Source organism: Schistocerca cancellata, chromosome 1 (genome assembly GCF_023864275.1).
Source record: "Schistocerca cancellata isolate TAMUIC-IGC-003103 chromosome 1, iqSchCanc2.1, whole genome shotgun sequence".
Classification (NCBI taxonomy): domain Eukaryota; kingdom Metazoa; phylum Arthropoda; class Insecta; order Orthoptera; family Acrididae; genus Schistocerca; species Schistocerca cancellata.
The window spans coordinates 1,152,398,086-1,152,412,437 of record NC_064626.1 but is presented as its reverse complement, the minus strand read 5'-3'; positions in this window follow the sequence as shown (position 1 = coordinate 1,152,412,437).

The window sequence follows — 14,352 nt, the reverse complement described above, 5'->3', positions numbered from 1 at the left end:
ATAGGAAAAACAAACCCATAATGTTTGGATACAGCATTAGTAGTGTCCTGCTTGACACTGTCACATTGTTTAAATATTTGGGCATAATGTTGCGAAGCGACATGAAGTGGAATGAACATGTGAGGATCATTGTAGGGAAGGAAAATAGTCAACTTTGATTTATTGGGAGAATTTTAGAAAAGTGTGGCTCATATGTAAAGGAGACCACTTGTAGGATGTTATTGTAACTTATTCTTGCATACTGTTTGAGTGCGTGGGACCTTGGCCAGGTGGTACTGAAAGAAGACATTGAAGCAGTTCAGAGACGAGCTGCTAGATTTGTTACCAGTAGGTCTGATCAGCACACAAGTGTTATGGATATGCTTCGGGAGCTCAAGTTGGAATCCCTGGAGGGAAGAAGACATTCATTTTGAAGAACACCACTGAGAAAGTTTAGACAACCAGCATTTGAAGCTGACTGCAGACCGCAGACTGATCCTACTGCCACTAACATATATTTTGCGTAGGGACCATGAAGATAAGGTACAAGAAACAGGGGCTCACACAGAGGCATATAGACAGTCATTTTTTAATCACTATATCTGTGGGTGGAACATGAAAGGAAACGACTGGTAATGGTAGAGCATACCCTCTGCCACGCACTGTGCGGTTGCTTGCAGAGTATGTATGTAGGTGTAGATTTAGATGTAGATGTACTGACCGCTACTAAATTGTCTTATAATGAGTGCGCCCAGTGTGAACCTGACTTCTGGAAATATGATTTTTTTTTGGTGGGGATGTTGCTCTGCCTTGCCTCTGAACAGCTGCATGTGCTTCATCCTGTGTGAGTCATGTGAAATGGGCATATGGTGGCTACCCCACTCTGACACTGCTGAAGCTCACCCTCGGCCATCACTACAGACCGATCCCCATCTTCTGCCATTGGCAACGCTCCATCTGTGACTCTGTGACTTGCACAAATTTCCCAATTGCCTCTAGTGGACAGGTGCATACTGTATAACATTTAAACAATACATACTTGTTTGATAACAGTATCTCACTGACCTGTGCAACTGTGCATTATCTGTCATTGCATCCAAAGTTGCTCCATGATAGCAGAACAACAAGTTCTGGCTGTTTGGCTCTGCTATCAATTGTAATTCCAGTTGTAATTCTCTCCACATCCGTCTCAACACCTTCAAATACTGTTCAGGTGACAACAATACTGGACTTAACTGCCGATGTAGCACCTCACGAACAGCTTCTTGCAAGCTTGTCAACTCCACCCTTGTGTCCCAGATACTATCCCATAGTGACTGCAACAGTCTTGTCCACATTATTCTTGTATCTAATACTTGTATCTGTGCTTGAACTTCCTCTGAATTCCAGTTTAGAGTGCTAGCTGATGCCCTGGCTTAATCCAAAACTTTCTTAGGAAGCTGTTGTAGCATGCATGTGTTGATTAACACACCACTCTCTAAATTCACAGTCTGTGTGGAATGCCACACCGTAGTTCTTTTATTTGCTTCTGCTAACTGCATCATGGCTTCCACTGTTTTGTTCAAATTGCTTATGTCACTTGCATCTGCTGTCCCAAATATGGTTATTAGTGTGCTTCCTCCAGCACCTATCCACCCCCTTTTACCCTCCTTGACTCATGCAGTACCACCCCTATCACCTCCTACACCTGCTCTCTTAATAGCGCATACACCCCAAGCAACTTCCCTGTGTTACTTCGATACCTCCCTAAACACTTCTTTATTATTTGCTAACTGTTGTAGATCCAGAAACACCTCCTCCAGCTTCCTTATCTCATTCCACAGCTCCCGTACATTAAGTATTAAGCTCAATGACCGTCTGCGACTAGACAGCACTACATCTTGCTGTCTAGAAAATAAAACTCCTCCAACTAGGTGATGATCCCGCAGTGCCTCCACTCCACTCCCAGTGAACAGATGCAGTGTTCAACCCTGAGGTCGGTTTGCTGCAGAGTGCCATTCCTCTCTTCTGTCTGCCTTCCTTTTCATTTCCATGTGTGTGTTACATCCATTGTCATTCATGATCTGTTGCATGTATGATATCCTCGGTCACCCCCGCCAATTCCTTCCCTCAATAGTTCTTTCTGCTATTTTTCCAATGATGTTGTTGTGTCATCGGATGTGCCATACAAGTTTGTCTCTTCTTGTTTGGATGTGCCTCCACAGAGATCTGGTTTCCTGCACTCTTCTAAGCACCTCTTCATTTGTTACTTTGTCTCTCCAGCTGATCTTCATAATCCTTCTATAGCACCACATCTCCAGGGCCTCTACCCGTTCTTGCTGGTGAGTAAGTTTCTCCCCCAATTAAATGCAATTTAGGCCTTTTGTATTCTGCTCACAATTTCTTTATGGCTTCTACCATCCCTTGTGATTTTGCTTCCCAGCTAAGTAAATTCCATTATCATTTCCAACTCCTCTTTTACAATTCTTATTCTCAGAGGTTCATATTCTGTTCCTGTACTGCATACCATCACTTTACTCTTTTTCTTATTTATTCTCATTCCATACTGATTGCATAGAATCCTTTCCATTGTTCTGAGGACTTCCTCTAGATCTTCTTTTGTCTCCGTGACTATAGCAATATTATCTGCATAACGTCTCATGCCTATCTTCTGCCCATTAATTTTGATCCCCACCTTAGTGTTTCTCGAACTTGGTCTATAACTTCCTGGATGCAAGCATTGAATATAAGAGGAGAGAAGGTACATCCTTGTCTTACCCCTTTTCTAGTATTTGCTTCTTGTTCCTGGTGACAGTTCCTAATCACTGCCACCTCATTCTTATAGAAACTGAGTATCACACGGATGTCTTTGTACTTCATTCCACTTTTCCTCAGCACTCTGAACATCTCTTGACAGATGCCTTTCATCAGTTGCATTTTTGCATCATCTCCTGTTTTCTGTAAGCTGAATAACATATTCTGTAATCCATTTCCTCTTGTTTTTGCGTTTAGTTTTTCCAACTATCTTTTCTGCTGCTTTGTATGTACCAGATTTAATTTGGTACTAACACTAGCATTCTTTTTTTCTTGGCTTTCTCTGTGCAGCAACCAAAGGGCAGGGACCATTATCCTTCCCCTTCCACAGAAGCCTGCTGTCTCCAAACAGCACATCACATCACACTACAGATAATCTTTACCCTGACATATACATACAACCATAAACTTCAATAACCTATTCAACACACAAAGAGAAAAAAAGAATCACAAAACATAATATATATCAACTACTTCTTGGGCCTCAATGCATAATGAGCATTAGGTATAATGACCTCTGCTGAAAAGTATAGTAGGACAAGCAGCAGGAAAAAGTGATCACTGCTGTACATCTGTCAGGGTCAATATACCTTCCTTCCTTGACTTCCTAACATTTCCTGTTGTGGAATCACTTCTGACACTTCTCTAAAAATAAGAATGAGATTGATATTCTTTGTCTGTCTGAACACCATGTAACTGTGGGGATGGAAAGTGTCAGTATAAATGGGTATAATTTAGCATCTTACACTTGCAGATCTAGCATGGATAAAGGAGGAATTGCCATTTACACAAAACGAGGGTATAAGTACAAAACTGTACAAGTAAGCAAATTTTGTAACAATCAGCACTTTAAAGTCTGTGCATGTGAACTACAGCGAGATAATGTAGTGTTGATATTAGCAACAGTGTACAGGTCCCCATTAGGAGATTGGGAGTTATTCATAAAATGTGAACTTCTAAGCGATTCTGATAGGATTACTGGACTAGAAGTGTTATTAATTAAATATAACTTGGAATCAGTGATCAATTTACCTACACATATAGCTCAAGACAGTAGCACTCTAATAGATAATGTATTTGTACAGCAAGAGGAAGTGAAACTAACACATGCTTTCCCTGTGGTAAATGGATTACCAGACCATGATGCACAACTGATTAACTTACGAAACTTAGCAGGGTGTACAGTTCAGAAACCATTAAGTAAAAGTGTAAGGCTGGTTGACCCAGTATCTATAGAGCACTTCAGAGAAAGTTTAAGAAATGTTAATTGGGGAGATGTATACAATGAGCCAAATGCCAAAGATAAATGCAACATATTTCTTGATAAATGTATACCCCTTTATGAACACTGTTGCCCCCCAAAAAATTACTAAATGTAACACCAAAAGTTTCCAAAGAAACTTGGATCACTGTGTGTACTAAAGTGTCTTCAGAAAGAAAAAGAAAATTGTATGAGGGGGCAAGAATTAGTAAAGACCCAGAAGTAATTTTACACTATAAAAGTTATTGTAACATACTGAGAAAAATTATCAGAAAATCAAAAAATATGTATGAGGATTGTACGAATAGTAAAGTTCCCAAAGAGCTACAGCCTTGAGGGAAGGTGCTAGGCTAAATCTGACAACAGTACCAAGCACAGTGGTTCCCCCACTCTCAAGCCCGCTCATCCACTATTCACTATGTTGCTCAGCGTTGGCAGCCTTCAGAGGTGGAAGTTTTGATCACCATGAGGTTCGAGCAGTAATCTGGTTTCTCCACACAAGGAAGTTACCACCCGTGGAGATTTATCAGCAGCTGAATGAGGTTTACGGTGAAGAGTGCATGTCTGTTCAGTATGTCTGCAAATGGTGCAGGGCTTTTGCTGAGGGTTGCACGGAAGTTCAAAATGAAGAATGGAGTGGAAGACTGCCAGTTTTGGATGCGATTGTCCAGAAGATCAACAGTGAACTTCTCAAAGATCGGAGGGTCACTGTCCGTGAACTTGTTGAACGCCTTCCTGAAGCTTCCCATGGCACAATTGAAAGAACTTTAACAGAAACGTTGGGTTATTGCAAGGTGTATGCTCGCTGGGCCCTCCGGATGCTGACAGACACAAAGAGCAACGCCTTGACTGTGTTTGAAAGTTTCTCCAACAATTTGAGGGGGGAGGCAACAAGGAGAAGTTGTTGGGCTCTAACGTCAAGGGAAATGAAATGTGGGTGTTTCCTTAAACCCCTGAAACAAAACAACAATCTCGTCAGTGGTGCCACTCCGGTTCACTGCCACCAAAGAAATTCAAACAAACGCAGTTGGCAGGAAAGGTTATGGCGTCTGTGTTTTGGGATCGGAAGGGGGTACTCCTCATCGATTTCATGCAACCTGGGACGACAATAAACTCATACAGATATTGTGAAACATTGACCAAACTCTGGTGGGCAACCCAGAATCACCAGAGTGGATGACTGATGGAGAGAGTAGTGCTTCTTCACGACAATGCTTGATGCCACGTCACTCATCAAATATAGGAGCTTTTGAAGAAATTTGGGTGGACTGTTATGCCCCATCCCCCGTAAAGTTCAGGCTTAGCCCCTAGTGATTATCACCTCTTCCCCTAGCTAAAGGAACACTTAGGTGGTAAACACTTCAAGAGCAACAATGAAGCCTGAGCAGAGGTCACACGCTTCCACAACAGGTTGGCGGGAGACTTCTTTGACTTAGGAATACAAAAGCTGGAGCATTGTTTTCAAAAGTGTGTTGAAAAAAATGGAGACTATGTTGAAAAATAGACAAAAATCTAAGCTTTTCAATTATGTATAAACTAGTAACAATAAACAATGTTTTCTATGTGCAAAAAAAATATGGGAACCTTACTTTTGGTACTACTCTTGTATATTAGAGAGGGCAATAAAATCAAATCAGTATGGAATGTTGTCAGAAGAGAGACAGGAAAAGTAACCACTGGAGTAGGTAGTATTACTATTAAAGAGAATGAAACCATCATAACCAACAGTACACAAGTAGCTAATGTATTCAACAACCATTTCTTAAGTGTAGGTGAAAAAATTGGTGAGAATAGTTCAAAAGAAAAAGCCAAGCAGTACATAGAAGAGTAAGTTTTGAGAAATCTTAGATTAATTTGCATCTAACAACCTCATCTTAAATCATTAAATCTTTGAAAAATAAATCTTCTGTTGTAGTAGATGATATCTCTTACAAGATATTACACCAATGTGGAGCCATTACAATTGATGTTCTGAGTCACACATGTAATGTATCGCTAACTCAACATATTTTCCCAGACAGATTAATTTTGCCATTGTCAAGCCTCTCTACAAAAAAGGGAACACAACAGATGTCAATAATTACTGGCCAGTATCTTTGCTTACAGCATTTTCAAAAATCGTCAAGAAAGTAAAGTACTCAAGAGCAGTTAGCCATCTCAACAGTAAAGGGATACTTAGTAAATCACAGTTTGGATTTCAAAAACGCTATTCCACTGAGACAGTGATATACAATTTCACTGCCAACATAATATAGTCTTTAAATAGTAAAATGTCACCAATAGGAATTTCAGTGACTTATCAAAAGTATTTGATTGTGTGAACGATGACGTTATGTTACAGAAATTACAATTCTATGGTATAGATGGAATAGTGTATGAGTGGTTTAAGTCATATCTGCAGAACAGGAAGCAAAAATTTGCTTTACATGGTGTAAGTGATTTAAGGAAGTTTCCCACTATATCTACCTGGAGTGAGACTACATTAGGTGTTCCATAGGTTTCGGTCACGGGTTCCCTTCTGTTCTTGATATATGTGAATGACCTCCCTTCTTATCAGAAACAAGAAGCTAAACTAACACTGTTTGCTGATGATACAAGCATCATTATTAATCTAGTAAAAGAAACTCCAGTAGAAAATGATACAAATAATGTCTTTGGAAAAGTTATTGATTGGTATTCTGCGAATGGGCTTGCTCTGGACTTTGAAAAAACACTGTACATCCAATTTCCTACTTCAAGGAATACAGTTCCTTCAATACATGTAACACATCAATGGAAATCAGTAGTCAGGATAGAGCATACTAAGTTTTTGGGCGTACACTCAGATGAGAATCTTAAATGGAAAATTCATATTTGGGACTTCCTAAAGTGACTAGGTTCAGTAACATTCGCAATCCTAATAAATGCTAATTTTGGGAATATAGAAATTAACAAGCTAATATACTTTGCATACCTTCTCTCTCTGATGTCATACGGAATAATATTTTGGGGTAACTCAACACTTACGCAAAAAGCATTCACTGCTCAAAAGAAAGTGGTTAGAATAATGTGTAGGGCTCACAGTTGCACATCTTGTAGGCATCTGTTTAAAAGGTTAGGAATTCTTACAACAGCCCCACAGTACATTTATTCAGTAATAAAATTTGTTCTCAAAAACGTGGAACCAGTTTAAAAACAACTATGACATTGGATGATTATAATACCAGAAGAAAGAAATACTTAACAGTATCCTCTATTTAGCATACCTTTGGCATAGAAAGGGGTAAAATATGCTGCTGTAAAACTTTTCGATAAATTATTAGATGAAATAAAATGTCTGACAGACAGCAGTAATAGTTTTAAAAATAAAGAGAAATCATATCTCCTTGCGACTCCTTCTACACCACAGATGTATTCCTAAATAAGAATAAATAAGTCTATAGGTATAATATATGCATTTTGTGCCATTTAAGGGAATAGGGTAGACAATAAAAATTTTAAGCTCAATAAATAATTAAATAAGTAAATAATAAAAATAAAAAACTTTGATTCATGTGTGCATTTCTTATGCACTTGACACGTTCCACATCATAATGGTTACTGCAAAATTGATCAAAGCAACACATAAGTAACCAACTAACTAACCTAAATAGTTGTAAACAACCGACATGGACAAATGTTGACCTCCTTGGCAACTGTAACTTCACATTCACAGGTTACTTGGTTTCAGTCATTTGGTACAGACCGTGTTACCATGTTACAGATTTTTTCATTGTCCCTTTCAGAGTTTATGGGCTCGACAGAATCATGCAGCAATCTAATTTGTACTGAGCTAGCATACCCACTCGCTTCACTGCCTCTTCTTGCTTCTCCAACAACTTAATGTTTGCTTGCTGGAATTTCTTCCACAATTCTCTTTCTGTTCTTGCAAAATCATCAACAACCAACTTTCTTACCATACACCACAGTCTTGTGTTAGTGTGCACTTCGGAATTATTCACACTCGGTACAAATGACAAATACATCTCCTAGTCTGAATTGTGCGCATTCATGTAATAACTAAATATCTTCAAAATTATGCAATGAATTAGTCCCATCCTTTCATTTACTTGAGGATGAAGTGGACTACTTCTTAACTTCTTTACCTTCAATAACTCATACAACTGTTTCATCAGGTCTAACATGAAACTCGTTCTGTGGTCCATAATTATTGTCTCCAGTACCTCAAACTTCCAATACCCATCTATTAATTTACATTTTAACGACTGTGGCTGCCTGTTGGTCGGTCACTTGCACAATCTCAGTGTAATGAGAAAAATTGTTTATTATAGTCAGAACAAAACGATTACCTGCTGGTGTTTAGTTGAATGAGCCTAAAATGTCTGCCCCATGGTTCTAAGAGATTCTGTTGCTTCTAGCAACCTCTGTGATAGTATCTGCTTTCGATTCAAATATTCATACTGCACACACTGTCCACAATTCCCAATTTACTGCTCAAAATCACTTTTACTCCCTTTACACCAGTACTTTTTTGCCACTCTTCAATTCATCGCCTTGCATCTGCCGTGGTCTAATAAGACATGATTATGCATTTCCTTTTGTACTTCTTTCCCCAGTTTGTTGGTACAATCACTCTCTAATCTTACCCTCGCACACATCACTATTAAAATTCTCTGTCACTGCACAAGTTTTGAAAGCTTTGAGAGGTGTAAGATATACGAAAGAAAAAATTTTTACTTATCTTCATTTTCTCTTGTTGTTGGTTCCAGTTCTTGCATCTAGGAGTACATTCTTGTGGCTGAAATTCTGATTTAACATTGTGGGTTCCTGATGACTAAATAACTGATGAAGATTTACCTGTATATTTCTTGAATTTTATTCTTTGTCACATGTTTCAATGCCACACCATCTTTACAATTTCCACTTCTATCACACTAAAAATTACATTATTAGTAACACAATTGAAAACACATCTGATTCCATCAGAGGCATGCCCACCACTCCTATCTACTTTCTGCAGTACTCACAAAATTCCAAAGAGTTGAAAAAGCAAAAGATTTTACAAACTTTCTTGACAAAAGATGAATCATCACCAAGTTATATCAATATTTTATAAATGAATCCAAAAATAAATTTAATAATTAGTACTAGATTGTGCAATTAATAATATGACTTTTAAGTATGCCAGATATTTCGTAATTTCAAATATTTCCAAAACAAGAGCAATTTTAGCTGTACCTACAGAGTACTAACAGTTAAATTTTTTTATAACAGCTGACATAATGTTCAACTATACAAGAATCGGTAGTTTACATGGTATCAGTTATTTCTACAAGAAAAAGGTAATTTTAGAGGAGGGTGCCCAATTACTACTCATAGTCCTAATTTTGTCTGTGTACACAATATTTTGTCATGCATGCTAAACTCATGCATCATTCCTCAAAGTCTTGACCTAGTTCTTGTATCACTGCTACTTCGTTGCTTAGCCTGTCTGCATTCCCATGCTTCTTCCCTGGTCTGTGGATTACTTCATGCTCAAATTCACTGAGTTTTAATGGCTGTCTTGTCAGTCTACTGAATACATCCTTCAAACCCAGTAACCATTTCAAAATGGCATGGTCTGTCGCTACTATGAACTTCCTTCCATACAGGTAACACTGGAAGTATGGTACTCCTTAAACCAAGCTAAGATCTCTCTCTGTGTCGTAGAATGACTCTTCTCCTCTCCATCCAACTGTCTTGGTGCAAAAGTAATAGGATGTGCTTGCCCATCGACTGCTTGACTCGAAATGCACCCCAGAGCATGGTTCACTGCATCACATGACAACATTTACTCCTCCTGAAAATCTGGAAACATCAACACTGGACTCGATGTTATTACCTTCTTTTATTCAACAAACACTTTCTGACATACTTTTGACCACACAAACTCAACAACCTTCTTCAACAACTGTGTAAGCAGCCATCTATATCCACAGATCCCTTCACAAACTTTCTATAAGAATTTGCGAGACCAAGAAAAGATTGTAAGATTTTGGTTGTTCTTGGTACTGGAAAATCTTGCATCAATCTGGGATCAGTTTTTACACTGTCCTTGCTAATTATGTTGTCTAAATAGTTGACTTCTTCTAGTGCTAAGTGACATTTTCTATACTGAGTACCAAATGAGCTGCCCGTAGCCTCTTAAATACCTCCCTTAGTCATTGCATATGCTCCTGTATATCTCTCAAAAAGATGATTATGTCACCGATATTGGTGTATCTCGACTGACACAGTTTCAATCCTTTTAGTACACTGTCCAATAAATGGTGAACTGTTGCTGGTGTATTTTTTAAAACAAATGACATTCTTCTATACTGCTAGTGTGCCCAAGTTGCTGACAACCCAGTCTTCACCATTTTCTCTGGAGCCACTTCTAACTGATGGTACCCACTCTTTAAGTCCACTCTTGACAAGTATTGGCACTGCCCAAGATTATCAGTCATTTCTGCAAGGTTTGGAATTGGATAGGCATCTCTCACAGTCTTACTACTTAAATGGTTACTACAATTACAACAGAATTGATATTTCTTTTAGACGTCCATAGATTTCTTCAATACAGTTGCAATTGCTATCTCCCAGGGTCTACTACTTTCTTCTATTATACCATTATCTAATTGTTGATTAATAAATTCTTCGGTTGCAGACTCCATGGTATTCTGTATGGTACAAATATACTGGTGTTTTGTTCCCTGTCAGAATCCTGTATTGTGTTACTATTAGCAGGCTACAGCCCACATGGGAAAAACAGATGTTGAAATTCTAATGACAGTTTCTCCACCCGTGTCCCCTCTGTCCCTTTCAAATGCTTCAATTTTTCATGAAATGTAGTCCTGGCAGCATCTTGTGCCCCCTTACAGCCTACACCTTCTGTGTGGCAATCTTCCTCACTTGGGATTTATAATTTGGCCAAAAATATACCCTTCAACAGCTTACTCTCCTCAGTACCAAAATTATCTGCACTGAGGCGTACCACCTTGCCTCTGGCTCTCTCTTGTATGCATACGGTAGTAAATTTTACCAAACAACATGCTGCATTTAACACTTCCACTATGTACAACATATCAATTGGTATGTCAGGCTCCACATTCACTATAGTGACTTCCTGGTGCTGCTTGACACACATTCATGTGAATTAAGCCTTAACGTTGTTGTCCACAGTTTAAATGGATTGTCTTGTATATTAGATGCTTCCTGCAACAGATTAACATTGACAACAACTTCATGTCTTGTATACTGGACACTCCTCACTATAGATCAGCACTGATGACAAGTTCCCTTAGGCAGAATTTCTTCCCACTAAGCTTCACTACACATCATCAAAGATAAACTGTGGCATGACGCTGATGCAGAAAGTCTAATCCTAGGATCATGCTGTACTGAGACACCACTTTCACAGACTATGTAAACTTGGTTGTCTCCAGTGAAAAATTCACCATTACCAACCACAACAGCAATATATCACTGTCCCTACAGCTCGCCACTCTTTGGTGGATCCGTGCTTGGCTTCTTGGCTTCTACAGGGCCCTAGCCTTTGCAGCATCTTTTCCCTTCCATGTTGCATGTCTGTCCTCTTGCTATTCCTTTTCCCCTCCCTTGGGGAACATGCCTGAGGCGTTTTTGGGACTGTTTCATATTTTCAGTAGCTGAAATAAGAACAGTCTCACCAATGTTTTTCGTTCCTTTTTTCCTTTCTTTGTTCCCCTTCTCCTATCCTTTCTCTGCTTCGGCATTTGAGGCTCCTCTTTTTCTCCTTTTTCCCTGTGCATGCCTGAAGGCCAGCCCATCCGTGTGATGCTTAACAGGTGACTGGGTAATGCATAATTCCCATCCCTAGGTTGACAGATAGGGTTTGCACATACTCCCTGGTAAAGGCCAGGCTCAGGGAAGTGCAACTGCCTGATCTCCTACTTTCCAAAATTGCCAATTGACCTCTCACTCAGGTGTTCAAGAAGTGTGACCTGAGGTGGGAAGAATCACATAAGGCAGTTTAGCCCCTCTCTGAGGGGGGGGGGGGGGGGCAGTTGGAAGGAGCATATGCCATCGGAGACGCTAGCAGTCATGGGGGGATTTTCTCGCAATGAGCCAATCATCTTCACAATCAATGTCTACAAAACATAAACAGGATGAGGATAATGATTCAAAGACCCTTCCAGCTGCACCACGGTGCCTCATGGTTTCATGTACTGAAGATGGTCAGTCCTTTGCAATGGTAAATCTGTTTCTTATTCAGAAAGGTGTGATACAGTTGCCAGTGCTGTGAAATCCAGCTCTCATTTACGTAATGGCATTTTGATTTTGGAGACTACTTATGATTCTCAAGCACAACAACTGCTTGCCACTTTGTTTCTCCACAGCTATCCTGCTTGTCTCAAGGCCCATGGAACTCTGATTTCTTCCCGTGGTGTTATTTACACTAGACTGCTCGATGGTCTGAACAAGGCAGAAATCCAAACGCAGCTCTCTGATCAGGGTGTCATTGATGTCCATTGCGTGGTGAAATAGGTAGATGCATCCTTAGTGCCCACATGCACTCTTTTTCATTCCTTTGATAGAGCGGTGCTTCCATCCGACATCACAGCAGGCTATGAAGTTACCACAGTGGGACCATACATTCCAAACCTGATGTGTTGCTACCAATGTCATCGTTTCAACCACACTCAAATGTCTTGTCGACACCCTGCCAACTGTGTAACCTGTGGTAGGGATGCTCACGACGGTGGTTGTCTGCCTCCTCCTCGCTGCTGTATCAACTGAATGGAGACCATGCTGCCTCCTCTCGAGGCTGTCTCATGTATCTTGATGAGAGGGCTGTCCAGGAGATCTGGGTGAAGGAAAAAGTGCCTTACCCAGTCGCTTGCAAGTTACTGACTAGTTGCAAACCTTGTATTCTACCATGTGGCACTTACAGTACTGTTTTTGTTACGTCTCACTCCATGAAGGTCATGGCCACGCAGACATGCGACCTCAAATTCAGCACTGCAGTTGTGAAATAGCCCAGTGTCATGGTAGCATCCCAGTCTCCTCCTCTTCCAGCTGTGCAACAAGCCAACAAACACTCACCTCCTGGGGTGAAGTCACCTGCTACACAACTGGCAGTCTGGAAAGGACAGAAGGAATACTCCTGTGAAGACTTCCTATGTCCCTCCAGCCAAAAAATACCTAAGTCTTCCTCTGCCAACTGGAAAGGCTCCAAGAAGTCAATCAAAGGCAAACAGTCTTCCCCTTCACTCACTCAGAGATCCTCTTTGACAGTGTCGCCATGTGATACCTCGCTTGGCTGACCTCGTGTCGCTGGTGCGCACCACCAACAGTTTTTCTGCCCTGGACCCCGCAAATTGATAGAGGGAGAATGCTGATGCCTCTGGAGATCTCATGGAGCAGGATCCTCCAGCCTCTGTGCCCTGAAGCACTGAGACTCTGAAGGCTGGCACTCGGCAGCCACCGAGGTGACATCTCTTCATTTTTTCCCTCCTTCCATTTCCTTATTATGACTCTCCTTTAATGGAATGTTCGTGGCCTTTGATCGAACAAATAGGATTTATGGCTGCTCTTAGAATTGCAGTGTCTGCCCGTTCTCTGCCTCCAGGAAACAAAATTGCGTCCTGACGACCGCTTTGAGCTCTCGCATTTCTTCCCAGTCCATTTTGATCTTCTCCCCCCCCCCCCCCCTCAAGTAAGGCATTCCATGTCATGGGGCAGTCATGCTGCTCATACGGGATGACGTTCATAGTCAGCCCATCTCCCTGATTACCCGCCTTCAAGCTGTTGCAGTTCGCCTTTTCCTTCCTCACTTGACTTTTTCACTTTGTACTGTTTACATCCCTCCGTCATTTGATGTCACAAGGGCAGAATTCCTCCTTCTTATTGGGCAGCTACCTCAACCCTTTCTGCTGCTTAGTGGCTTTAATGCCCTCAATCCCCTTTAGGGTTCTCCCAGAATGTGTCCAAGAGGTGCCCTCTTGGCTGACCTTCTTAACCAACTTAACCCCCTCTGCCTTAACACAGGAGTACCCACGTTCCTATCAGATTCCATGCAAACCTATTCCCATTAGAACCTATCCTTCTGCACTGCCTAGCATGCCCATCGTCTCGAGTGGTGTGTTCTCTCTGACACATATTCAAGCGATCATTTCCCATGTGCTATCCGTTAGCTGACTCCTACCTCACCTACGTGCACACCCAAATGGCAGCTTACTAAGGCCGACTGGAGGCTTTACTCCTCTCTAGTAACCTTCGATGAACTACATTTCCCCATTTGTGATGACCAGGTAGAATATCTTACAAAAGTTATCCTTACC